The sequence below is a fragment of the Vicugna pacos genome, chromosome 15 (genome assembly GCF_048564905.1).
Source record: "Vicugna pacos chromosome 15, VicPac4, whole genome shotgun sequence".
Lineage (NCBI taxonomy): Eukaryota > Metazoa > Chordata > Mammalia > Artiodactyla > Camelidae > Vicugna > Vicugna pacos.
Window position 1 is genome coordinate 8796389 of NC_133001.1, and position 27424 is coordinate 8823812.

At 43.3% G+C, this 27424-nt stretch overlaps 1 protein-coding gene and 1 non-coding gene across 2 annotated transcripts in view; both read left to right on the plus strand.

The window, feature by feature from the left end:
• The window catches only part of TGFA (transforming growth factor alpha), a 105193-nt gene that overhangs the window by 37886 nt on the left and 39883 nt on the right, over positions 1-27424 (plus strand). The gene's annotated exons all lie outside the window — the stretch shown is intronic.
• LOC116279894 (U8 small nucleolar RNA) lies at positions 9111-9253 on the plus strand. Its single transcript, XR_004189184.1, has one exon. It is a non-coding gene; the product is annotated as a U8 small nucleolar RNA (small nucleolar RNA).

A 27424-nucleotide genomic window follows, 5' to 3' on the forward strand; every position in this document is an offset into this window, starting at 1 on the left:
CAATTAGCATCACTGCCATTTTGCTTTCATCTTTTCTTCCATCTCTTTGATTTTTCTCTTTGCTGGAGTATTTTAAAACAAAGCCCGTTTCACTTGTGAATATTATTTGTAAGAGCGTTTTTATCTTTTATTCTTTTTTTATTGAAATATAGTCAGTTTACAGTGTTGTGTCAGTTTCTGATATACAGCATAATGTTTCAGTCATACATATACACACATATATTCATTTTCATTTCCTTTTTCATTATAAGTTACTACAAGATATTGAATATAGTTCCCTGTGCTATACAGTAGGACCTGGTTTTTTTTTTAATCTATTTAATATGTAGTAATTTGTATCTACAAATCCCGAACTTCCAGTTTATCCCTTCCCACCTTCTTCCCCCTCTGGTAACCATAAGTTTGTTTTTGTCTGTGACTCTGTTTCTATTTTATAAATAAGTTCATTTGTCTTTTTTTAGATTCCACATGTAAGTGATATATATTTTTCTTTCTCTTTCTGGTTTACTTCACTGAGAATGACAATCTCCAGGTCCATCCATGTTGCAACAAATGGCACTATTTTGTTATTTTTTATGGCTGAGTAGTATTCCATTGTATAAATATACCACAATTTCTTTTTCCAGTCAGGAACTTTTAAAACAAAATCATAGTGCAGTTACACAAACAAAAGCAACAATAATTCTTTTTTGTTAGATCCTGAAGTATGGAGTGTGAACAATGCTGAATTCAAATTTGTGGTGCTTCCTTTAATTTGCACTTCCTTCTATGTTTTCATATTTTCCTTTCTACTGATATTTCCTTCCAGGTCAACACTGCTTTGGTAAAATATGCTTATTTATATACAAGGTGACCAACTTTCACATTTGAATCCCTTATGCTGTTTTTCTTGTAGCTGAATTGTCACTTGGCTGTCTCTTATTTATACTTCAATGAATGGCTCACAATGTGTGTGTTTGGAGACATGTGACAAGTAGCTGTATTGTAATATTTATCATTAAAGAGCTGCCTTTGTTTCACTTTATAGGCATCACATTGATTTCAATAATAAAGCTAACTGACTTACTCACTGAAGGTTGCTTCCATAATGGAGCAAATTTATGTTTAAAAAAAAGGATGTTGGTGGGCTTGTTTATTAAATCCTAGAACTATCCATTCAGGTGTGAAGACGGATAGTTTTAGGGGAGAAGCTACAAGAGCTTTACTCATGGCATAAATATGCAGGTCTCAGTCTGAGACTTGATGGGAATGAGAAACAGTAACGGACAGAAGACAGTTTGGGCACCTTCCTGATGGATAGTACTGGAGCAAAGGACTGCAGGCATACTCTGGATTAAGTTCCAACTTTTTTGTTGTTTTCTGAATTGACTTATAGTCAGTTACAGTGTGCCAATCTCTGGTATACAGCATAATGCTCCAGTCGTACATACGCATACATACATTCTTTCTAACATTTTAATGGAGCAGCAGAGAGAGAAAATTACAAACTCCATGTGCCAATCAAAGAGGGAAGTGGGAGCTTGAAGGAATTGGGGCTGATCCCATGTGGTTTTCTTAAGTTTTTCAAAAAAAAAAAAAAGATTCCATGTTCTCATTACTTCACAGTTGTTCTTGGCCTTCCTTGTTGAGGTTTTGTTGGTTTCTTCCAATCTTCCTTTCTCTTTGATCCCCAAATGTGGAGGGTAGATGATGCCAGAGGCAGAGGAAACTGGCATTATCATCATCAGTAAATGCTTCTCAGACATCTGCTTTGGGTGGGACATGCCTTAGGCTGGAGGTTAGGAATCCTGGGTGTTGGACCCATCTGGTCTCCGTTTTGCCAAGTCCCTAGATGAGTTATTCATCTAGTTCCTGTTTGGACCTTAATTTCCTCATCTGTTGGCCTTGAATCAGGGATCACCTGTCAGGTTTTTCACATGACCACTCTGATGGATTGACAGAGATGACTGGAGAGCTTTGTTGAGAAGGACTATAAGGCTGCCTTCAAATATGAAAATGAATATATTTATGTATATGCATGACTGGGACATTGTGCTGTGCACCAGAAATTGACACATTGTAATTGACTGTACTTCAATAAAAAAATACAGTAAAATAAAATTTTTAAAAAGGCTGCCTTCAGTCTGTTAGCAAATGCAGCGGTGACCAATTGGCAAGGCCTGCCATGGGCCTAAGGTAGGCTAGTGGTGGTGTGACCGCCATGTATTTCGTTCTCTTGGAGCAAGGTGCGATTTTACATTCAGGTTCTAACATTACAGTTGCTGCACAGCTTTTCTGTTCTTGTCCTCAAGGAGCCCACCACACAGGTGAAAAGGCAGCATGGGAACCCAGTAACAGGAGCCTCAGAGTGATAAGGCAGCCACAGCGGACGGCTGAGTGCGTGATTTAGAAAAATAACTGCTGTAAGGAGTGAAGTCAATAGTCTGGGGGTCAGAACAGCCCATTTTTATCTGGTTGGTTGTCAGTTTGTAAAGCAGGCAGAGAAACATTAGCTGGAGGCAAGGTGAGGGTGGCACCACCTACCGCTTAGAACTCCACACCCTTCCCAAGGGAAGAATTTTGACCTATCTTCCAAAGGTACCTCTTAATGCCCCTTACGAGGGACAGAATGCACCCCGGTTCGGTTGCTGGGTGGCTGCTTGCTTCACGCTCCGAAATGTTGCGTCCCAGGCTGCCCGTCTGGTTCTCATATTTTCATGAGACTCACTCTGGTGACCAAGGGGTGTGGGGAGGGCCTGGCGCAGGCACCTGGGAGCCAGGCTCCGGGCTTCCCTCTGCTGTCTGCCTTGCACAATCTGGGGACTCGGGGCGGCTCTGTAAACCTCCGAACTGCTCCTTCCTCTAGCCTGTGTCTAAGGACACCCACCTGAAGCAGGGCGGTGTTTCAAGCCTCACTTAATTTAGCACCTGGGATACTTTTCAGAGGCAATGATGAAAGAAGATGGAAAATTCACAGCGGTCTTAGTCATAGGGGAGGTCACTCAACACTTACCGGCCTGCTTAGGGATAGAGTGGTCAGATTTTGGTGGGGACATTGCGCTTAACCAGACTGAGACGGTGAATTTGGACTGGGGGCGCACAGGGAGGGCAGATCAGATTATAGGGAACAGAGTTTGAAGGCGTTACTTGTTTGGAAAACAGGTAGAACACGGGTCAGCCAGCAAGCAAGAGATCTGTTTCTTGCTCATCTCGCCTAACAAAAGCTTTTCAGAACTGCGAACTGCTTCCCCATTCCTTTGTCTGGAGTTTTCCCACGTGGAGCTGAAGTCGTTCTAAAATTAGAAGGCTCACATGTTCTACCCAGGTACATGGCTCACCGTTCCAAATACATGTCTGTAGCACAAGAGACTTGATATGTCTTAGTTTGGAGATACAGGCACACACATCTGTGGGTGCAGGGACCAGCTTGCTTTAGAGGACACTCAGACCCTCGGGAGAGAATAAGGGATTCTTTCTCCTTCCCGCTCTGGAATTTATCCCTGTCATACAATTCCCCATTTTACCTTCTGCTTTTTGCAAAGGAAACTGTGCTGGGTCAGAGGGAAGGTGGGCCAGGGGAGTAGACAGGCCATAGGATGTGAAATCATGGATCATAATTCTGACTTACTAGCTGTGTGGCATCAGCAGGGCTCTCAAATCTCCCTGAACCTCAGTTCTCCCCTTGATACAATTAAGGAGCAGGATTAAGGCAGTGTCTTTTCAAACTGTAAGTCACAAAATCATTTTGGTGGGTCACAACCAACATTTTTTTAAAAATGAGATTGAATAGCTTAGAATAGAGAATTTCAGTGTATAACCTGTGGGGAAGACAGGTCATGCTTCCTGACATGCTTGTTTTAATTATTCACGGATTTATGTATTGGCGTTCTGCACTCGTTTACTTGTATAAGCTGCGCCCACATTGCATCCTCTGTGATTTCCAGATTTGATCTCTTCAGGGTAAGAACTTACACACTCACAGAATAAGTGCCGTAAATCTCTGTAGACCGTCCATTCCCTCCCCCACACACCTAGCCTTAATAGTTGTCTGCTCACTCCTCATTTGACCGCAATCCTTGTAATTGCTCACCTTTATCAAGTCTTTCCAAAACACTCAACTTATAATAGGAACAACAGCTCTTCCCTTCTGCATAGATATTTCATTAGTTTGTGTAATAGATGATTAAATTACGTAAATACGGTAACGCGTACAACCAACATAAACAGGTTCGGAAGCAAACACAGGTTCCTCCTGGTAAGTACATAGCTTAACTGGTAAAAGCAGAAATGGGCTGGTAAGCTCGCGCAGCCAACTAATTAAGCTTTTGCAGGCTGAGGACATTGGTCTAGATGTTTTATTTAGCAAAGGCGTGGGGAGGATGGATTGGATAAATCAATGACCTGGTTTAAGTTGAGCTCAGATAAAAGAGCATCTACCAGCTTTGAAGCAAAGCAAGTGATGCAACTTATGGATTTTTAAAACTCAAGACCTGGAGGGGAAGGTGTAGCTCAGTGGCAAAGTGTATGCCTAGCATGCTCAAGGTCCCGGGTTTGATCCCCAAACCTAATTACCCTTGCCCCTCCCCCAAAACTAAATAATACAATAATAAATTTAAAAAAAAACAAGGCCTATTGAAACCTTACTGATCTCCCACTTTTTAGTTTTCCATGTTTATTGAGCACACATTTACTACATACTACCTTATCCCAGGCCTTGTGCGAGGCCCCAGAGACACATGTGAGAATTAAACACGAGCCCTGCCTTCAGAGGGTGTGGGGTCAGGCCGAGGATGCTGATGGTTTTTACATCTCAAGGTAAATCATAAACATAGACCAGGTGATCTACCAGATGGATTTCTTTGAAGAAAACACCTGCTTCTGCTACTTTCAGACTTCCCGTTTTCAATCCAAGGGCCACACTGTATGCTTTTTAATTTTCTTTGTTAAACTGCATCTCACTCAGTGTGACCCGTGGTGCTGCGCTGGTTTTCCACCTGATCTCAGTCTCCCAGTCTGTGGCTGTCACCTGTGACGCTGACAAAGAGGGCATCTCTGCCCAGGCACCTTGTGTTGCGAGCACAGAACCTGACCGCACGTCAGCCTGGAGGGTCAGCTCTCAGGGCATCCACAGAACTGCTGAGCAGCCAAGCCCCACATTTGTGGCCACTTACTCTGTACCTACCACGAAGATGATTCTCATACCAACTCATTCCATCTCTGTGCCTCTTAGCTCAGAGTCTCAAGAGAGAGAATTGGATGGGTTTGTCTTCCTTGGTCAGGTGGTCACCTAGCTGCCATGGCAGGGTTGGGAGGGGAAAAACGAGGTGCTAAAGAGCAGTGTGGATACATAAAAATAGCTAAAAAAAGGAAAAAAACCTCACAGATTTCTTCTTCTCTATATTACAAGATATATTCAATATCTTGTAATAACCTTTAATGAAAAAGAACATGAAAACGAATATATGCATGTATATGCATGACTGGGAATTGTGCTTTACACTGGAAACTGACACATCGTAACAGACACATTGTAAATTCGATAAAAAATTTAAAAATAAATAAATACATACATATATAATACATACATACATACATAGCTAGCCGTGTGGGCCTCAGGCAGGGCAAAGTCCCTTGCTAGACCTGGAGGAGGCCAAGACCAGCATCCCTGGTCCAAACTGATTCTTTGAATCATTCATTCAATCAACAAATATTTATTGAGTGCTTATTATATGCCAAGCCTGTTTAAAGCAAACTTCCTGTTCTTAAGAACCTGCTATTCCACTGGGAAAAAAATTGATATAATCCTGCATTTTAATCTATCAAGTTGTCCTATTTTTGAGAATGGCAGTCCTGAGTGCTGGTGTGTGTGAGGCGAGACAGCTACATACACTGCTTATGGGTGTGCCTGTTGGCTTTCTGGGAAATAGCTTAGTATTAATGGGGGACTTGATTCCTTAGTAAGCAAGAATCTTAAAATTGTCCATGCCCCGTGACCCGCAATTACACTTCTAGGCATCTATTTCACAAAAATAATCAGAGACGTTATCCAATATAGTAAAATATAGCCAATTTAAATGTCAGCAAGAGGGAAATGTAGCTAGATGGATTTTAAATTAAAAATCCTTTAAAATCATGCTGATGAAGACTAATGATATGGGAGAAGGCATGTGTAAAAAAGAAAAAGAGGTATGTAAAATTGAATGATATATCTCAATTATATAAACTAAACACACAGATGCAAAAATAAAAGGCAAACACCATATAACATTGTTTTAATCTTTATTTTTGATTTACAGTGTTGTATTAGTCTCTGGTGTGCAGCATAGTGAATTAGTTATACATAGATACATACATACTCTTTTTCAGGGGAAGAGTATAGCTCAGTGGTAGAGCACATGCTTAGCATGCATGAGGTCCTGGGTTCAATCCCCAGTACCTCCATTAAAATAAATAAGTAAATAAAGAAACCTAATTATCTCCCCCCAAACAAAAACATGTTCTTTTTCATTACAGGTTGCTACAAGCCATTGAATATAGTTCCCTGTGCTGCATAGTAGGATCTTGTTGTTTATCTGTTCTGTCTATATATATAAAACATCATATAACATTAATATTATCTCTGGCTAATGGGAATACAGGTCATTTTAATTTCCTGCGTACTTCTCTGTTTTTCTACCATGTCTACAGTGAGTGTGTTTTAAGACCATAATCAGGCATAAAAGGAGCTACATTTTTAAAAAGAAAGAAAAAGCATTGGCTACCGTCCTGCCCTGCAGGTCTGTCAGCCGACATGGGTTGAGTGCAGGCTGCCTCTGTCTTCCTGTCCCAGAATCACAGCTGTCACCGAGGCTTAGACAGTGCTGCTATCTCTGGAGCACAGGGACCCTGCTGTACCAGCCAGCACGAGGGCCGCCCTGGTCCCTGCAGCTTGACACCCACACCCCACTTCCCTATACAGCAGGCTCCCCAGGGACCACGCTGTCTGGAGAGGTTGTTCTCAACGGAATACTTTCCAGTTCATCTCCAAATTCTGGGGATGCTCACCCAAGCTCTTCTTCAGTGGCCGTTAGGCTCCTAAAATCTTGACCCAGTTTGCAGAATTTTAAGCACCTGAAATCTCTGGGTTTCCACAGAGAGGCTGGGTTTTCCTGGGCCCCCGGCTCTCAAGTCAGTCTCTAGAATGTGAAGACTCTGAAACCAGACAGAGTTCAAATTCCATCTCTGCAACTCACTAGCTGTAAATCCTTAAGCAAATGATTTAACCCCTCTGTACCTCAACTTCCTTATCTGTGAAATAGAAACAGTAATAGTCACTCCTCTTAGGGTCATTGTGAGGCTTACAAGGTTGTATGTAAAGCACCTGGAGTTCTGTGCACACGCACGTCAGTCCTCTGCACCCCTCCAGAATATGAGTGGTGATGCATGCTTGTGAAGCAAGATCTGGCTCTTTTGGGTGTAAGTTCTAAGGTGGTGGTTCTCATGCTCCCATGCGTGGAAGAGCCATCCTGCTGGCTGTGTTAAAATGCAGGTTCCTGGGCCCCCATCTGCATGTGGCCCAGAAATCGGCGCTTTCTAGTCCTCAACCGCATTTTGCTGCACATGGGAGTGGTACACGCCCTCGCAGGCTGAGGCGCTTTCTCCCGTAAGGCAGCCCCCGCCCCTCCGTCCCGTCCCTGGAACTCTTGCTCCTCCTCAGCTGGACCATGCTGGTTTCGGGGAGTCTGTGAAATGTTTGTGTTCCAGGGCTGACTTCCTAGCATTCCCCCAGGAGCTGGTAAAGAGAACCAAAAACCTCAGAACTTGGGCCATCACCTCCAAGCATCCTCTCTCTCATTAGCCTCGCAGTGATGGAATGATGAACGCGGCGGCTCAAGGGTAAGGAAGGCATCAGCTTTGTTTTCTGAGAGCTCGACCCCAACCTCTGGCTTCTGAGTTCGGGGAATAGTGGTTATTTACTAATAATGAAGCACTTTATTAATCGAGCCGGGTTCCTGTCCTCTTTAGCAGGCTCAGTAACAGGGATTTACAGTTTCATTCTGAATCTCTCTTCTCTGTGTCCCGTCTAAAAAGCTATATGGCTTAACTTCCTTATCAGACTGTGTAATAGGAAGTGATTTCCTAAGTCTGACCGTTTTATCACTCGGTTGCATTGACTAAAGTGTTTCTTAAACACCAAAACATATTAGCGCTAAACAAGGGGAAAACCGGATAAGACAAAACAGACTGGAGAGCTCAGTCCTCCTGACACGCCGGGGCCGTGGTGCTGGGGTTCGGAGGGAGGGCACTTTACTTCCCAGCTGTCACTCGGCAGCTTGGCCAGGAAGCTCTCTTGCTGGGCCTTTTTCCATCCTGACTTTGGGGGCTTGGGATAGAATAAACATCTCTTTCTTCCACACACAGTCGGTCTAGGAAGGCACTTTTTTGTACCTGGAAAGTGAAAGACGTTAGATCTCACTATGAACTCTGCCACAGATGAATCTTTCTGGTGTTCAGGGGCGTGACGAATGGAAACACAGTCATGAATCACGTAACAGTCCACAGGGGCCTCTATAAAAGTCTGGGTCTAGCAGGCTTTTCCACCTGATACCTCGTTAAATAAACACAGCCCAGCACGTTGAACGGCCCTGAAAACCCAGATGCACGTCTGACCAAATGATGACCACAGCGTAGCTGTCGTTGTAGACAGTTTCCTAAGAATTTCACCCTAGGTCCGTGCTTCCCAGCCTTTCTCAGAATAAAGACCCAATTTGAACATCGAAAGACTGTGACACCCCACGGAGAGTAGCTGTGCCTTTAATATTAAATTAATATATAAAAGCTGCTATGAGAACTCAGTAACACTTTAAAATAAATTTGTATTTTATTGAGCACCCTAGAATTCACATGCTAATCTGACCTAACACTTCTAGAGCTCTCACTTTATGCTGGCTACTGTTCCATACCCTCCTTTCATTCCTACAACTCCAGGGAGAAGGTACTATCATTAGCCCCATTTTACAGTTCACAAAACTGAGACACAGAGAAAGTAACTTACCCAAGATCTCATAGAAGGTGGCAGAGCTGGGCTTTGAACCCAGGTAACTGCAGAGTTGTAAGCACTTTGCCACTGTGCTTTAAAAATACACACAGAATCGTCAGGTAGGATAGTCCTTACCTATTCCTCCCTTTTGAGGGCAGAACAGGACGTGATGATTGGAGCTCACATGATTCATGATTAATGGCAAAAGATAAAAATAAAAATACACAGAGAGACACACATATATCTCATCCAGACCACAGATACTGTTTAAGGGGAGGTTTACAAACACTTAGCACTAAATAACTCTCGGTTATCTTTTTTATCCATCCCCACAACAGATTGGGAACTACCTTCTTGGGTTTTTAATCCTCTTTTCTACTAAAAGTTAGACATTCATCTTAAAGCAACATATGGGCGCTTATAGGTGTGTGTATGTACGTTCATGTGCACGTGTGAGTGTTCCTCTGTGTGTGTGTACGTGTATACATGAGCTTCTCTTTAATTTTATGTTCTTAACACAAAACTGTGGAATCTTCCTTTATACATTTATTCTTCCATTCAGCATAGGGCTGACTCAGTCCTATGATGTGCTGAGTCCCATCATTCCTGCCCTTTGAGTCCTCAGTATCTCAGGGCAGGACTGTCCGGCTAACAGACAGTCACCCTCGAGGGTGGCACCCATGCTGTTGGTGGCTACACAAAGTTCCCCAGGAGGAGAGAGGGGGAGACGGAACACAAACTTGTTTTTTGGGAGGCATCAGGGAAGGCTTCTCACAGGAAGTGACTTTTGAACTGAGTTTTGGAGGCTGAGATGGAGTCAGGGAGGCAGACTTTGGGGGAGAGGACGTGCTGGTTGGTGAGTGGAGGTGAGGCTGGAAGAAAGTAGCCAGCTGAGGTCGACCATGTGAGGACTTTGCCCTGAGATAGACTGTTATCATTGTAGATGTTTTGCATGGATCTTGTCACAGAGAGCTGCTTCCTAAAGGAAACTTTTCATCCATACATCTATGCTGGCTGTGTTATGAGGCTTATGAAACACAAGAGCTTAAATCTGTAGGGCTCTGAGGTCACAAAGTCCACGTGGATCATAACACAGCTCTCCCAGCATTCTTATGTGTGGTGGCCTCATTTGCTAGCTGCCTTGGGTGTATATCCAGTGGGGGTGGTTTCTAGGTTAGAAATTCTCAGTTATTCTTGGAGCTTATGTTCCACTTGATTTCAGCTTCTCATTAGCAGGTGAGGGAATTATGCGTCTTCACCTATTTAAGTTTGGCTTGATGAAAAGGTACCTAAAAATAAAAATCATGACCTGATAACACAGCAGTTACAGTAGGATCTAGAGTCAGCTTGGGTTCAGGTCTTAACTGTGCCCCTGGGAGACTGTGACCTTGGACAAGTTCATTAACCACTCCATGCCTCCGTTTCCCCATCTGTAAAATAGGTAACAATAGAGCCTACTTCATAGGGTCATCGTGAGGATGAAAGAGATGACATGTGTGAAGTGCTCAAACAGTGCCAGGGACATAGTAAGGTCTGTGGATCTGGCACTTAAATCTTTTCAGAGAGAGAACGAGAAAGCGGTGACACACACATGAGAAGTGGTGCCTGAAATACCAGGGTGGCCTGAGCCAGTTGGTAGCAGGGACACGAGTTGAGTACAAAGCGGTAAAGTTTTTGATTGTAGTTTTTTTTTATGTTTTAGTTTCAGATATTCACTACTATCTATAAAATAGATAAAGAACACGTTTCTGCTGTATAGCACAGGGAACTATATTTAGTGTCTTACAGTAACCTATACTGAAAAAGAATATGAAAATGAATATATGTGTGTATATGTATGACTGAAATATTATGCTGTACACCAGAAATTGACACAACATGGCAAGCTGACTATACTTCAGTTAAAACTAATAAAGTATTATAAACAGTTTTTTTAAAAGTTGTAAAGGGCCATGCCAGGGTAAGCCACATGACAATGCTCAGGGATGTGCCCTTGAAACTTAAAGGACGGGTCAGAGGAAGCCCTGCTCGGCCCGCTGGGAAGTGGTGTTATGAACCTGCTACTAAAAGATGCCAAAAAAAAAAATAGGCTCTCCTTTCAGAAAACGCAGAGGAAATACAGTCAGGCCCCTCGGTGACAGCAATGGGAGACGAGGGATGTCGTGCTCCATTCCAAGCAATGAGATTTAGGAGGGACCTAGAGAAGCCGGAGAAGCTGAACCACCACGTGGAAAAACCTAATTCTGGAGAAGCCGAGGCAGCGGAGGGCTGAGAAGGAGGGTGCCGTCTCGGCTCCCTGCAGCCGGTGCCGGGCACAGCCTGCAGGGGCGCAGAGCTGGAAACGGCGCCATCACGTGCTGGAAGCATTCTCGTTCTCGCTGCGTGGCAGGCCTTTGACACCTTGTTGTTTAAAATAAAGTGCGAGTGGGCTGCCCGCCCTTCCTGTGAAGGGCTCAGGGAGAGACTGGTGATCCCACTTAGGGACTAGTTCTAGCGATTATGTGAGAAGACCTCACACCTAATTCCCCTTTTGATTCTAATGATGTAAGAATCTAAGTGGAAGCACGGGTGAGAAATGTATAAAGATGGAGAAATAATTAGGTAGTTAGGCCGAGAGCATACCTAATTGAGGAACTGGAGCTATTGGGATTAAATGGCTTTTAAGATTAACCATCCAGGTAACAACAAGGAAAAAAGTCGTATCTTTTCCAAAAAAAAAAAAGGGGGGTTCTTTGGTATCCTTGAGACAGAGGATATTATACTGAAGGAATCTTTGGCCCAATTTGAATTGACTTTTTTTTTTAATATTCTTATGACTGAGAGTTTACTACAGAGGGCTGTGCTGGGCATCAGAGATGGACAGGGGACAGTCCCTGCCCTCAGGGCTCTTTAAGGAAGAATGAGGAATAAAACTGCAAACCTTAACTTGAGTCAAGTGAATGCCCACCAGGATTATAAACAAACCAGTGTCAGGAAGGGCCGGGTCCAGGCTGCCCTCTGCCTGAGGGACTGAAGGAGGCATTCCAGTCCACAAAGGCTCTTCTCAGCTTGGAATCAGCTTCAGCAACAACAGGTGGCACGAAAATGTGTGTTTGGAGGGTCCTGGGTGTTTCAGCATCCAGGATCTCTTGTCTGTGAACCACAGAAAAGGACCCGGTTCCATCCGGCCTCTAGACCGTTTTCAACAAATTGAATTTGCTATTTGCTGAGGATCCTGAAGTCAGGTGAAAAGTCTGGGCCTCCTGTTCCCTGCGTGTGCCTTAGTGTGCCTGGGGCCCGTCATGCCCACTGTTGGCTTCTCCAGAAGGACAACGAGCACTTTGATAAGGACACAGCAGAGGAGGCACAGACAGCCCATCTCAGCTGCCCTTGAGGCGAGGAGGTCAGCTGAGTAGGCCTCACTCCCTCCTGGTCACTTTTCAAGTTGAAACTATCAACCGTGGTGAAGAGCGTTGGTGCAACAGAGCTATCCAAATAGTTACACTTAGAAAAAGTCGTCCTGGCTAATTAAGTCAAAGCAGTTCCGCAAAGGTCTGTTTTTGCCATAAATGCTACGGGTTGAATTTTTTTTTTTAACTTGGCTTCTGGAGTATAACTTTGTAAGTAAACATAATCCCCTGAACCAGGATATTGCTTGGGCAGTGGGCTTTGACAATGTCAATATTTTTGGGCTTTGACAATGTCAATATTTTAAAACATCAGTGTATTTTTATTGGTCTTCAAAGGCTTAAATAATTAAAATTCTGGCACGTGGAAGATTCTCAATTCATGGTTTGCCTCTAAGTGAATGAATGCCCCACGCTCAGTGCATCCTCCTTGGGAAGAAGGTGTCTTTTGAAGGCCCTGGCTGCTGTGTAAATCTGTGCCCTCCAGGGCAGCAGCCGCCAGTGATGCAGAGCACTTGCCCTGTGGCTGGTCCAAGTTGAGATGTGTTCAAAATATACAGTGAACACCAGATTTTGAAGACCTCATATTACAGACTATCTTATTAATACATGTTTATAATAGGTGTTTGTTGAAGTGACACTGTTTTGATAATATTGGAATGAATAAAATATTCAAATCAATTTTACTTTTCTTCCCCCTCAAAAGGTGGCTTCTAGAAAATGTCAAATCAGCTACGTGGCTCATGTTTATTTCTACTGGACAGCTCAGCTCCAGGGCCTTGCCCCACATTCGTTCCCACCCACGTCACCTCCCTCATCCTGGGTCATCTCTCATCAGTCTCACCCCAGTGTTTGCCCCAGCCCACCTGTCTAGTGCTTTCTGGTGTCCCTGTAACTGTGACAATGTTCTGCATAGGGAATATTGACATGTCCTTTAAGATCTGTCATACATCTCTTCCTTCAAAAATCTTCTGACCATCTTAGGGCAAAATTAATTTGTCCCTCCTCTGTCCCATCTCCTTGTTTTTGAAATATTTGGGGTTTTGGGAAATATTTGGTTTTTGAAATACTTGGCCCCCCTCACCCCACTGCCTGCTCTACTGTGTTAAGTTCCTTGAGGACAAGGGGACCATGATTTATCCATCTCTGTATAAGATGAACACTTAACTCCAACACACACACACACACACACACACACACACACACACACAAACATGCATAGTAAGAGCTGAAGAAATAAACAAACACTAGCCCTCTGTAACACTCCTTTCTGTATAAAGGCATGAAACACAGAAAGTTAACACAGCATTGGGTTTAATTCTAAAAGTTGATGCCCTAGGCTGCTAGCCTAAGAGTCAGCTAGATGCTTATAAACATTAACATTCCCAGGCTTCACTCCAGACTCACAGGTTCAGTCAGGAGATGTTAGGTCTTGCTGCAGTAACAAAACCTCATTGCCTTGATAGCAAAATTTTCCCATTCATTCAAAGTCCACAGTGGGCCCTGGGTGACTCTCGAGGGAAATAGCTGGTTCAGGTTAAACCTCCTGTGGGAGGTAAGATCTGGTGCCCACAGCTGAATGCTTTCACCCAGATGTGGGTCACTTCAGCAACTCCTATGGCCGTATCTAACTTCAAGGGGCTGGGGAAGACCAAACCTGTGGGCCTGGAAGTCAAAGGATGTGTATATCGCTGAATGTGAATCTCTGAGGTGGAGCTGGGGAGTCCACATTTTTATCTCCTAGCGGTCCCCATTCACACTAACATTTTGAGGACCATTGGAAAGACAGGAGTTCCCAACCTTGGCTCCACATGAAAATTACCCAGAGGAGTTTTCAAAACCACTGATGCCCTGACGATCCCTGCGGAGACCCTAATTCACAGGGGCTGGGGCTGAGGTCCAGGCACCGGCATTTGTTCAGCCAGAGGAGAAAACCACAGATGGAGGAAAAAGAGCCAGGGTCTTTGAATCCTGACCCCAACACTGCCGAGCCTCGGTTTGCACTCCTGTCGATGGCAGTGAAGATCGAACAGATACAAAAGTACTTGTCAGCTATAATAGACCTTGGCAGATGTGGACTTTTTATAAACCAGATTTGTGTACATTCTTATATGCATGTGCCATTTCCCTCCCCTCCACAAAGCCAGGAGGGGGAGAAAAGCATCCTTCACACCTTTGCATCTGCCTCCTTTTACAGTCAGTAAATGGGGGTGGGGGGATCCCTCCTCCTTCCACCTCCTCCTGCCCTCTGCTCATCTTGGTGATGAAGGGGAAAGGAAGAAGGGAAAAAAACCCTTCCCCACTTCTATTTTCCTCTCCCTAGCCTGTTCCAAACGCTTAGCCTAGGACTTTCATTGTGCCACCATCCTTCCCAGGCCCCTCCCTGCACTCTCCCTTCAGTCTGAGACCTTTCTTTTCACCTCTAGTTCCCTACAACCCTATCTCCAACCTCTCCCTCCCGATCATTTCCCACTGACACCCCAGTCCCATGTCAGGACAGACAGTGAGGACCTTGGCCCCAGGGGAAGACCCTTCCTGCTTTCTGATGGGCTGAGCAGCATAGGAAATCCGTATTCTCAGAAAATTCAGATCCAAGGCGCTGTCCCACAGCAGTGTCGCTGGGACTGCAGATTCAGCAGCACCCTTCTGGAAAGGGGAAGTGTGCAGTAGGTCAGACCAGCCATGTGAGCTGCTGTGACACTGTCACCCACTCTTGACAATATCTTGTTTCCGGTGGTATAATATTTTTTGTTTCAGGTTAGATTCCGAGATCGAACCAACTGAGTGTCAAACAACTCTTGAAATGTTACCATTCTACAACCTGGGAATTGCCTCTGAAGTCAGTTTTCTTTAATTATAAAAACATCACATTGGCTTTCTTCCGTTAATAGAGCTGAGGGTTAACGCTGGAATAAACTGTTGTTAATTTTTTTTCCTCTTGTGTCTAACAATTTCCAAGACAGAGCAATGCAAGAGGACCTCAAACAGAGGTCAGGAAATGAATGTAGTACCGCTTACGAAAAAGCAATTTGTGCATTTGATATGACTTGTTGACTTTATGGAAGGATCATAAGAATCCATCAGCCCAGACTGTGATACAGATCCTTTGAAATGATTCTTTCTGGTCTGGCTATAACCATTGAGGAACTTGGCAGTGGAAGTTTTATGTCAGGCATTAGATTCTAGGCCACCCCATCCTTTCCAAAAGCTGGAACCCACTTCCTTCCTACCCATCAGCCAGAGCGCCCTCTCCACCTTAATTCTTACTCAGAAGTCAGCAGGGCTAGAATGCGATTTGCCCAAACGAAAAGGAAAAGCTGCGGGGCTCAGCTCCTCGTCAGCAGGGACCATGGGTGCAGCTTTTCCTTATTTCCAGCGCCTCCCACACGGTAGGACAATTGGTGTTTTTCTTTGATTGGCGCATGGTGTCAGGTCTCGTACAAACATTGGAGATTCATTGCATTAAACAGAAATGCTTAGCAATCTGAAAATGAGCCTCCTTGGGTAAGATCATCTTGGTATACTTTCTTACAAATGAGATAATCGAGCATGTGTTTGAGCTTCTGGTTTAAATTGCAACCTAGGGAGGTGGGTTTCACTCAGTGGTAGAGCTCATACCTAGCATGCACGAGGTCCTGGGTTCAATCTCCAGTGCCTCCATTTAAAAAAAAATTAAATTGCAACCTAATGCAGCATCTCCCACGTCATCCTCCGTAGGACCCGCCGCACGGAGCCCCCACCTTCCTCTCCAGCTGCCGCTCACACACCTCTTTCCTCCTTACTTTCCATTCTCCATGTTCCCGGCCTCCTTTCTTTTTCTCAGGTGTATCGGACCCTTCTCTAACTCTAGGCTTTTGCACTTGCTCTGCCTTCTGCCTGGGATGTTCTGTCTCCAGTTTTCCCATAACTTACTCATCTGTGTACTCCAGGTCTTGGATCTGCTTCCCATTCTCAGAGCAGGCTTCCCTGAATGACCACCTCCGACGGCAGCTCTCCATCACACCTCTGTCCTTTTCTTCTTAGCACTTGCTGCCATCTGTAGTGATTTTATGTGTTTATTTACTTATCATTTGCCTGCCTCCCCCAGGTAACCTAAGTTCCTTGAGGGCAGGGGCCTTTTCTGGCAAGTTCATTAATGTCTCCCCAATGCCCAGCACAGTGCTTGGCACATAGAAAGTACCTGATATTTGAGTGAGTGGGTGAATGAAGAAATGAATGAATTTGTGCTTTACATCACCACTGCATCTTTACAACACTCACTGTTGATACAGGGGGAAGCAGGCCCAGAGGGTTTCAGTGACATGCCCAAGGTCAGAATTGGTAACAAAGCATTGAGATTTGATATCTCAGTCTGCCTGCCTGCAAAAGTTTGTACCAGAGTCAGGTCTGAGGCTATTGTTCAATCTGAAGTTTTTGCCTTATTCTATACCTTCATGGATTTATGAGTAGGAAGTATTTTTTTATCCTGTGGCTCAAAACTTTTTGTCCATGGCCTTTGAAATAGGGCGTTTCCCATACTGCAAAAAAACCTGGTGGTAACGAGGAAATGTTCCAGCAGAAACATTTTTTGGAAGGAGTTATAGGCGTTTGCTTAAACATGATTATGGATGATTCTTATTTGAGAAGTAATACAAGTCTTACAGTCTAGTTTTTGGATGATAAATGCTGGAGAGGGTATGGAGAAAAGGGAACCCTTTTACATTGTTGTTGGGACTGTAGTTTGGTGCAGCCACTATGGAAAACAGAGTTTTCCATCCTATTTCTTAAAAAACTGAGAATAGAGTTGCCTTATGATCCTGCAATCCCACTCCTGGGCATATATCTGAAGGGAACTCTAATTCAAAAACATACATGCACCCCAATATTCACAGCAGCACTATTTACAATAGCCATGACATGGGAACAGCCTCAATGTTCATCAAGAGATGACTAGATAAAGAAGCTCTGGTATATTTACACAATGGAATACTACTCAGCCATAAAAAATAATGCCATTTGCAGCAACATGGATGGACCTGGAGATTGTCATAGGAAGTGAAATAAGCCAGAAAGAGAGAAAAATACCATATGATATCACTTATATGTGGAATCTTAAAAAAGAACGCAATGAACTTATTTACAAAACAGAGACAGGCTCACAGACATAGAAAACAAACTTATGGTTACCAAAGAGGAAAGGGGAGGGTGGAGGGATAAACTGGGAGTTTGGGATTTGCAGATACTAACTACTATAAGTAAACTACTATACATATCTATATAAATATAGATACTAACCTACATATGTGCTATATATAAAATATACTAATTACTATTTAAAACTACTATATATATATATATATATATATATATATATATATATATATATATAACAGCAAGGTCCTACTATATAGCACGGAGAACTATATTCAATACCTTGTAATGGCCTATAATGTAAAAGAATATGAAAAGGAATATATATATATGTATAACTGAGTCACTATGCTGTACACCAGAACTTAATACAACATTGTAAATCGACTATACTTCAATTTTTTTTAAAATAGTCTAGTTTTTGGAAAATGAAATAAAAATACTTACAGCAGCAACTGGAAAGCAGGGCCAAGCTCCAGACAACATTGATGGTACTCTGGGAACCAGACTTCCTCCAGCAGCAGGAGCTTCTGAGGTTCCTCCACGTGGGCGTAGCAGCAGCTTTGCCGTGTCACTGAGATCGGTCACAGCAGCCCTCTCAGATGAGAATACTGACAGAGGGCACCTGGTAAAGTGGTTGGAAAGGAGATAAATTACTGTCTTGACAAATTATATTGTGATATACCTGGAAAACCCACGCGAATCACCAGGATGCCTATGAGAAATAGTAAGAGTACTTAGTAGGGTACAAGTAAGAAAATAAACACTCAGGGGTTTTCCCAGGAACCATAAGTAACCAATTAAGAGTGTACTGGGGAAGGGGGCACAATATAGCTCAGTGGCAGAGCAAGTGTTTAGCATGCATGAGGTCCTGGGTTCAATCCTCTGTACCTCCATATAAGTAAATAAACAAATAAATAAAAAACCTAATTACCTCCCTCCCCAAAAATAAAAAAATAAGGAAGAATGCACTGGGGAAGGTTACCATCAAAATAGTTACAAAACATAGACTATGTAGGAATAAAGATTTAAAGATGTGCTCAAAATCTAATTGAAGAATACCATAAAGCTTTCCTTCTCAGATAATTTATTTGACTAAATAAAGAGATCCGTGTCCCGCCAGCAAAGCACAATGATGTGAACTGTCAGGTCTTTCCATTATTACTTTAGAAACCCAAGGCAGTTCTAATTAGTCTTTCCACAGGGTCGGAATCATTTGACTAAATGATTCTAAAGTTTACCTTTCAGAATAAGGCACAAGAAAATGTTGATTTAAAAGGTGGAGGAATTTGCACCATCAAATATTGATAATTAATATAAAGCTGCATGAGCAACATGGATGGACCTGGAGATTGTCATTCTAAGTGAAGTAAGTCAGAAAGAGAAAGAAAAATACCATATGAGATCGCTTATATGTGGAATCAAAAAAAAAAAAGGACACGAATGAACTTATCTACAAAACAGAAACAGACTCACGGACATAGAGAACAAACTTCTGGTTGCCAGGGGATTAAAGGGGTGGGAAGGGATAAACTGAGAATTCAAAAGTTGCACCCCTTGAGGAGTGATGGAAATGTTAGCTATCTTGATTGGGGTGGTGGTTTCATTGGTGTGCACATGTATCGGAATTCATCCAAGTGTACATCTGGAATATGTGTAGCTTACTGCACAGGAATCATACCACAATAAAGGTGTTTAAATAAATAAATTTGGGGAGAATCAACATCTTTAAGATGCTGAGATTTCCAATCCAAAGCAGGTGGGGGAGAGGTGGAAAAAAAATATGTATGTATGTATGTATATGTAGTAATTAAAACATCGAGACACTGGCACAAGGTTAGGTACATTCATGAGTCAGCATGGAAATCTCCAGAAGAGAGCCAATTATACATAAAATGTTGACATGATTAAAAAGTGTCAGTTCACATCCTTAGGGAAAGAGGGTGATGTCACAAAAGATTCTGGGGTCACAAGCTAAACACTGAGAAAGAGATAAGTTTAGATATGAAAACCTAATGACACTCTAAAATATAAGCTCTAGCTGGAATATTTTTTAAATGGAAGCATAAAATTTATCTAAGATAATATAGGTCAATATTTATATAACTTACCAGAAAAAGAGAACTAATCAGAACACTGAAGACAGAAACCATAAAGAAAAATACATTGTAAGCCATAATTTTCTGAATATCACAAAAGACACTGTAAAGAAAATCCATAGGCAATATTTGCCAATATTTGAATCCTAGAAAGGATTCATATCTTTAGTACATAAAGTACTCCTCCAAACCAGTAACAAAAATTTCAATATGCCAGTAAGAGAACAAATTATTTGAATAGGTAAGTCACAAAATAATAGTAAACATAAAAAAGATACCCAGTCTTGCTAGTCATCAAAGAAATGCAAACTAATGCAAAATATCATTTTCATTGATGAAATTAGCAAAGATAAAAATAAGTGTTGGTATACAAAGTAGATAAAGTTGGAGACTCGTACCGCTGGGTTTTGTAAGCTGTAAGTCTCATGTGCATGAGAGCACTTTGGCAATACTCGTCAGAAGGTTTTAAAATGCTCTGCTTACCCATTGACCCAGAAATACCACTTCTAAGAATTTATCTAAGGAAATAAGCATGGGCAGATCTGTGTGACTTAGCGCTGATGGTGTTCATTGCAGCAAGATGATTATTAGGAAATCTCCAAGCGCTGAGATGGGAAGAGGTGCTGGGGAAGGTTTAGGATTGCTTTGAAATGAATGGACAGAGCCTGTGCCCATATGACTGGACCACACAGAATACTTAGTACTCAGATCACCATCTCAGGGTCAAATGAAGGGCATATATAAGTGGTAATGATGCATCTGATGGTCTGTCTTTTGGAGTTTTGTTTTTCCATTTTGTTGGAAGTTTTTCAGGTTCATATCTTTCAAATTACTGTGAATTTGGGGCAAGATTTCTCATCTACAGTTTTGAACTATTGAACACCTGCTTATTAGGTTTGTATCATACTAATGGGCATAGTCCTTTGCTTGAATTTTTAATTTGGGTTGGTTGGCCCTCGGATTATAACTATACAAACAAAAAGTATAGGTTTCCTCTTCCTCCTGCTCTACCCAGTTTTGCGTTTTAGAAGGGCCACCAAACTTGCCAATATTTTTCTGCAGACAACAGATAAGTGGACAGACAGAAGAGAATTCTTTTTGTTTGGTGGAGTAGGCTGAATAAGGGTTCCCCAAGGATGTCCATATCCCTAGCCCCAAAACTTGTGTGTACGTTACCTTACATAGAAAAGGGATCTTGCAGCTTGATTAAATTAAGGACCTTGAAATGGCAAGATTACCTTGGATTTTCTGGGGAGACCCAAGATGATCAGAAGGGCCCTTATAAGAGGAAGGCACAAGGCCCAGAATAAGAATAGGAGAGAAGTTCAAGGAAGCAGAGATTGAAGTGATTTTTGACTTTAGACCCTGGAAAAGGCAAAGAAATGACTTCCCACTATAGTCTTTAGAAAGAACCAGCCCTAATGACACCTTGGTTTTAGCCCTATAAGAGTCATTTCAGACTTCTGACCTCCAGAATAATAAAATGATAAAATTGTGTTATTATAAGTCACTAGATTTGTGATAACTTGGCATAGCAGCGACAGAAAACAAATGCTTTGGAAAAGGAGGAAAAATCAAATTTGTACTTGAGCCGTAGTTATACGTTAGTTGGTCCTGGGTGAGAAGTTCAGAGACCTGGATTCTGGTCATGACCCTGGGAAGTCACCTCTAGATCTCATTTTTGTCATCTTTAAGGATCTCTGCTCTGAAGTTCTGGTCCTCCTTCAGCGTTTGTTTACCGTCATTAGATACATCATTGTTACATCACTGATTAGTATGGGTGAGGCTGCAGAATAGACTTCAGTTGATTGGTTTTGGAAGCTGGCTGCACTATCGTTAGCATTTTTCTTTTTGGGGGGTGTGCCTGGGTGTGTGGTGCGTTCTTTTGTGGAGGATCTTGGAGTATTACAGCGAGCACCATGGAGTCAAGTGAAGACATACACGGAGATCAGAATCCAATAGAACTACAACAACTGGATTGCAAAGTGATCTGAGATTGGGCATGCAAGCCTGGTGGACTCCCATGGTGATCAGAGATCTTTCTAGAAGGATTTTTTTGACCAAAATAAAAAAGTCTACTCAAACCGTTACTCCAAATCACTGTAGACTTTTGCTCACACAGACTGAAAAGCTTTGAGATCAGGGAGCGGTGGTATCGCTCAGTCATAGAGCGCACGCTTAGCATGCACCAGGTCCTGGGTTCAACCTCCAGTACCTCCATTAAAAATAAATAAATAAGCCTAATTACCATCCCCCAGAAAAGAAAGAAAGAAAGAAAGAAAGAAAGAAAGAAAGAAAGAAAGAAAGAAAAAGAGAAAGAAAGAGAGAGAGAGAAAGAGAGAAAGAGAGAAAGAGAGAAAGAGAGAAAGAGAGAAAGAAAGAAAGAAAGAAAGAAAGAAAGAAAGAAAGAAAGAAAGAAAGAAAGAAAGAAAGAAAGAAAGAAAGAAAGAAAGAAAAGGAAAGCTTGAGATCGTGTTGTCACATCAAGGCCCTGCCGTGGAGTAGCCCAGGTGTCCATGGTCACCTGCCCAGCAGACCCACAGGACCTGCCCAGCAGTGAGGGGGGGTGCATTCATCTTCTCCCCTCACATGCAGCCTGCCCCCTGCCCGCAGAAGGTGCGCAGTAAACGCTGCTGAAGAAAACTGTTCAAACCATTAGCAGTGACTGTTATTACTTGATGCCCCAGAGTGTGTGCACGTTTAATAACTTGGTAGTTCATAACTTGAACGTATATTCTTTCCTCTATATAAAAGCAGAGGAACCATAACCACTCTCCATTACTGTTTGAGTTTGACTCTATTAAAGATAAATACATACATGTGGTTGTCAAATTACAGTTTGGGCCTATAAGGGATCCGGGCTACATTTTAAAATGAGAACAAATTCATCTCACCATTGGGAACAAACTACTGGGAGAACTTAGCACTCACACCAAAAGTAAAGCTGTGTTTGGGGGAGGGTATAGCTCAGGGTCAGAGTGTGTGCCTAGCATGCGCAAGGTCCGCGGTTCAATCCCCAGTACCTCCATTAAAAATAAAGAAAGAAATAAAAACCTAATTACCTCCCCCCAAGTTTTTTTTAACTTAATTTTAAAAATGCTATTTAAAAAAAAAAAAAGAGTAAAGCTGTGTTTATCAGGGAATGACATGAAAGACACCTTTGTTTTTCCGAGCACATCAGAAGCACAATTGGTGACTGAGAAGCACGCAAGGGGGTCGTGGTTATAACTTGTTATCCCAGTGTGTGGAAACGTGAAATGGAAGTGGGCTTTTGAAGTTAAACATGGGAATATGGAAAACCCCTACTTTACAGGGATTCAGTTCAGTAATCAAAACGGATATTAAGGAACATCCAAGTGAAAAAGAGGGGAAAATTCCTGGACTTCATTATCCAGTCTTGGGTCCCTGCCATGGCTCTGGTGCCAACCAGCAGAGTGACCTTGGGCAAGTCCCTTAATCTTTTAAGTTTGTTTCCTTGTCTATTAAGTGAGAAAAATAATACCTGCTTGTCTGGTGGGGTAGGCAGTAGGGGTGATGGCTGACACGTGCAGCCATTCATCCTGTCCGTGTCTGACCTCAACGGTTGTACAATCCAGCTGAGAAGACACCAGGGCCAGGCTCAACTGCCCATGATCCAAGATGGAGCTGGTTAATTCCTGCACTAGAATCCGTTCCCATTGGTCCCACCTTGGCCAGGTGTGGGGAATGAGGTGCCACATTCAAGTACCCGTCAAGGCCGTGGGTAGGCTGTGGAAGGCTCCCATCAGTATGAGACAAGCTCTACCATTCTTCTTCCCCTCTCCATCCCTTACTGTGTTGAAGCCCAAGTTCTGCCTACTGTCTTGCCTCCTTTCCTCTCATCCTTATTAATACCTTTGTTTTTCTCTCCTTTGTATCACCACAGATTGCAGTGCGGGTTCTAACCCCACCCAAGTATAAGATCCTTCAAAGGTAGAGCATGACTTGCTCCTGGTTTTTCTCTTCTGCAGCAAGTTTTCTCTTCTGTACTAAGTTTTCCTGCATGGGTAAAAAGCTCAGTTAATATTTGGTTAAAAAGAAAAAATTGTAGAATTGAAGGTCTCATCTACAAGATACTGGAGATGTGCCTTTGTGCAGCTCATTTCCTGGCCTTTGTGAACTCTTAATTCATGCAGTGTGGACCGGTAGCCCCAGAGTTCCCAAGGGGGTGCAGGTAGGAAACTGACCGGAGTCCTTGTATCTTCCACATGGCATGGAAGCTGTCTGTCTGTGAGCCTTTTCTTAGGGGGTCAGAGGAGAGCAAAGAGGTCCTTTCACTCATCAGAGAAGAGCCCTTCTGAGAAGGAAAGTGGAGACCAACAGTCTTGTGCACAAGACCCTGTTATGCTACTGTCTCCAAGAAGGAGATCTGGGTGGCTGGGTACAGGATGACAGGGAGACTTCTCACAGTATAAATGTGTGTTCCTTTTGAATTCTCAAGAAGATGAAAGGAGTGAGGCTATTTCACAGTCCAAGGAGACCTACGGAAGCGCCGGTGGGCTTTGGCAGAGACCTCTTGAGTAGGGTGGCTCTCCCCTGCGCATGTGCGGTAGAGTGACGTCTAGAGGGTGCCACACTGGAAAGTTTGCTTTGGTGTGGAGGGTCCTTGGTCCCCTGCCCGCTACGGAACTGTAAGCCACTGGTTCTGGCCAACCTCCTGACACCTCATTGTTGCCTGCCTCAACATGGGTTTGTCCTGGGGACTCTGTTCCCTCACCACTGCTGACACTGCACACGTGAGGCTGAACAGCCAGAGAAGAGCATCATTCAACAACTCAGGTCCCTGTCCTCAGCCCCTCTCTCAGAGAACGTGCTGGGTTTCCAGTGGGATGTGAGAGCTAACAGTGCCTTCTTTAGGAATTAAAGGTGGATGGGTTGGTGAACTCTCTGCTGCCCCTGGGCTTGGAATACTGAACACTGACCGTTTTTTCCACTGTCAGCTCCCACTGGATATGGTCATGTCATATGTCAAACCTGATATGACTGGGGAAACCTGAGCCAGGAGTCACTTTATATTTTCCGAAGGCACTTTTATGAATGGCTTGAATTGAAAGGAAAAACACTGACTGGTACACAGATATGTCTACACCTTGTTATGTTGGCTCCAGGACCAGATAAATGTGCAAAGCCCTGTGAGCCTGGCCTTGGCTTTGGGGCTGACGTCCTGCCTAGGTGGCTAGAACACTAGGGCAGATGTCTTTTCACAGCTCACCTACGAGTTTAAAGCAAAATAAGGCAGGAAGTCAGAGAGAGACCAATTCATACCCCCTTGATTATTTACTCAACATGATGCTGAAAGACATTTGTGTTTTTTGGAAGTTCTGTTCCCTGGCAATGAAATAAAACCTCCTTTCTAGGCGAAAAAGATTGATGTCCAACTACATTAAAGGAGTGTGTGAGTAAAAGGAAACTCTGTATTCAGCGGTGAACACAAGCACTTCCACTGTGCTTATGGAATCGTAGTGCAGAGTGCATTATCAGACCCGAAATTTGCAATGCAGGAAGGAAATTGTTCTAGTGAGACCAAAGCCCAAAAATATTCCCACTTGCCATGGTTTGAAAATTGTTATATGAGGACTATTTTAAATTAGTCCAAAGATGGAAGAGAGGACTAATGTTACCCTTTAACTTCACTGAAGAGTGTGATTCGACTTTTTTTTCATTTTTCTCTTCTTAAGTACATCATTTATTGACACTACATGATAAAGGCACATCAAATCAGTGGTTATATGTTCAGTTTCTTCTTAATGAGTTGTTGGCAGAGTTTTCTGTGGTTCTGTTTATAGTCCCAGAAAGAATTTCTTAATTTTTTTCTTTTAATATATTTATGTGTACTAGATCAGTGGTTCTCAAACTTTGCTGTATATTAGAATCACCTGGGGAAGTCTTAAAAACTCCCATTTTCTCAGTTTCACCCAGGAACAATTAAATCGTAATTGCTGGTGGGTGGAGGGGACGCAGGCATAGGTGCTTTTCCAAAGTGATTCCAACGTGGGGCCAAGATTGAGAAGCATTATAGCAAAGCAGCACCTCTCAAACTACAGTGTGTATACAACACTCCGTGGGGAGTAGTTGAGGGGGGAAGGTTCTGGTTAAAATGCAGATTCTGATTCAGCAGCTCAGGGGTGGGACTTGACACTCTGCATTCTAGCAAGTTCCTGGGCCATGTCAATGCTGCTGGTCTGGACCACACTGAGCTCGAGGTCCTGGACAATAGAAAAGAACTTACAGCTAGACACCAGATTGCAGACACAGTGGTGATAAAATGCTGCCCAGGTTCTCCCTTGTCCCTGGACTGCTGTCCCCTGCTATATAAACAAACAGCAAAGCTCATTCTCCTTTTCCTGTTTTTTTTTTTAATTATTATTATTTGTAGCACCCTAAAGGAAGAGCCCCTCTTTCTCAGAAGTTGCCTGAAGGTTTTCCTGTCCTTGAGAACATGAGTCACCCCCAAAGTGGAGACTGGGGTCCTTCACCCCTGAGTGGGTGGCAGGTGCCACAGTCTGCAGGGTGGCAACCTGTGTCCTGTGCTCTAGCGGCTCGCCCGGTTGTGGGAACATTCCCCAGGCAGCCCAGGGAACCCTGGTCTCGTGCTTCGTCTGGCGGGGAGGAGAGATCTTAGTAAACACTGCGTGGGAAGAGGAATGAAATGGGCCGAGAATGAGGTTAAGGGATGGGTGTGTGAAACGCCAGGTTGAGTGAGGCCAGGGTGCCTCCGAGCAGCATTCCAACGCCCACCTCTCTAACAGCTGGTGGGAGAAGGCGCTCACCTGCCCAGGGAGGCAGGCAGGCAGAGCATCATCGCGCGTGTGCCCGCGAGGGAGGACGGGCACTGGCATAGCTCTGGGGGCATGGCCTGTCTGAGCCTCACTCGGCACCCTGGGTGTGGACTGGAAGGGCAGCTCCTGCCTGTGCCTCCTGCTCTGGGTACTCCACAAGTGGTCTCCAGGCCCTGCCCTATCTCCTGGGCCAAGAAACATCATCTTGCTCTGTGTTCCCTGTGCCCTCTCAGTGCCTAGAAAGGTCTGATTCAATGCCAAGACCCCTAAATTAATTTCCCTGGGTTCTTTGACCATCTTTGGACCAGGGAGATCTGAGGACTGGGCTGGACTTTGTGGACTAGGCCTTCTCTGTAGACAGTGGGTGAACTCTGTAGACATGCTGCCCAAGACTGAGCTAAAAGAACAGACATACAAAAACTTGCTCAGACTCCGTTTTCCTGTGTTACTACTCTCCCGTCAGGAGTCCTCTGTGGTTCCTGCTCTCCAGTCACATCAGATGGAATCTGCCTCCCCAGCCGTCCCCCCACCTCTGTGCCTCTGCACCTGTGCACATCTGTTCTGCACTGGGAGACCGATTGCACATATCTGCTGTGCCTTTCAAGACCCCACATTCAAGCTCACCTTCTCCAACAAGCTTTCTCAGATTAAACTAGCTGCATTTAAATAATCAGCCTTTTTTTTTTAATTGAAATATAGTCAGCTTACAATGTTGCATCAATTTCTGGTGTACAGTGGCATGTTTCAGTCATACATATACATACATATATTCCTTCCCATATTCTTTTTCATTATAGGTTACTACAAGATACTGAATATAGTTCCTTGTGCTATACAGTAGAAACTTGTTGTTTATCTATTTTATAAATGGTGGTTAGTATCTGCAAATCTCAGACTCCCAATTTATTTCTTTCCACCCCCTTTCCCCTCTGGTAACCATAAGTGTGTTTTCTATGTCTGTGAGTCTGTTTCTGTTTTATAAATAAGTTCATTTGTATCTTTTTTTTTAGATTG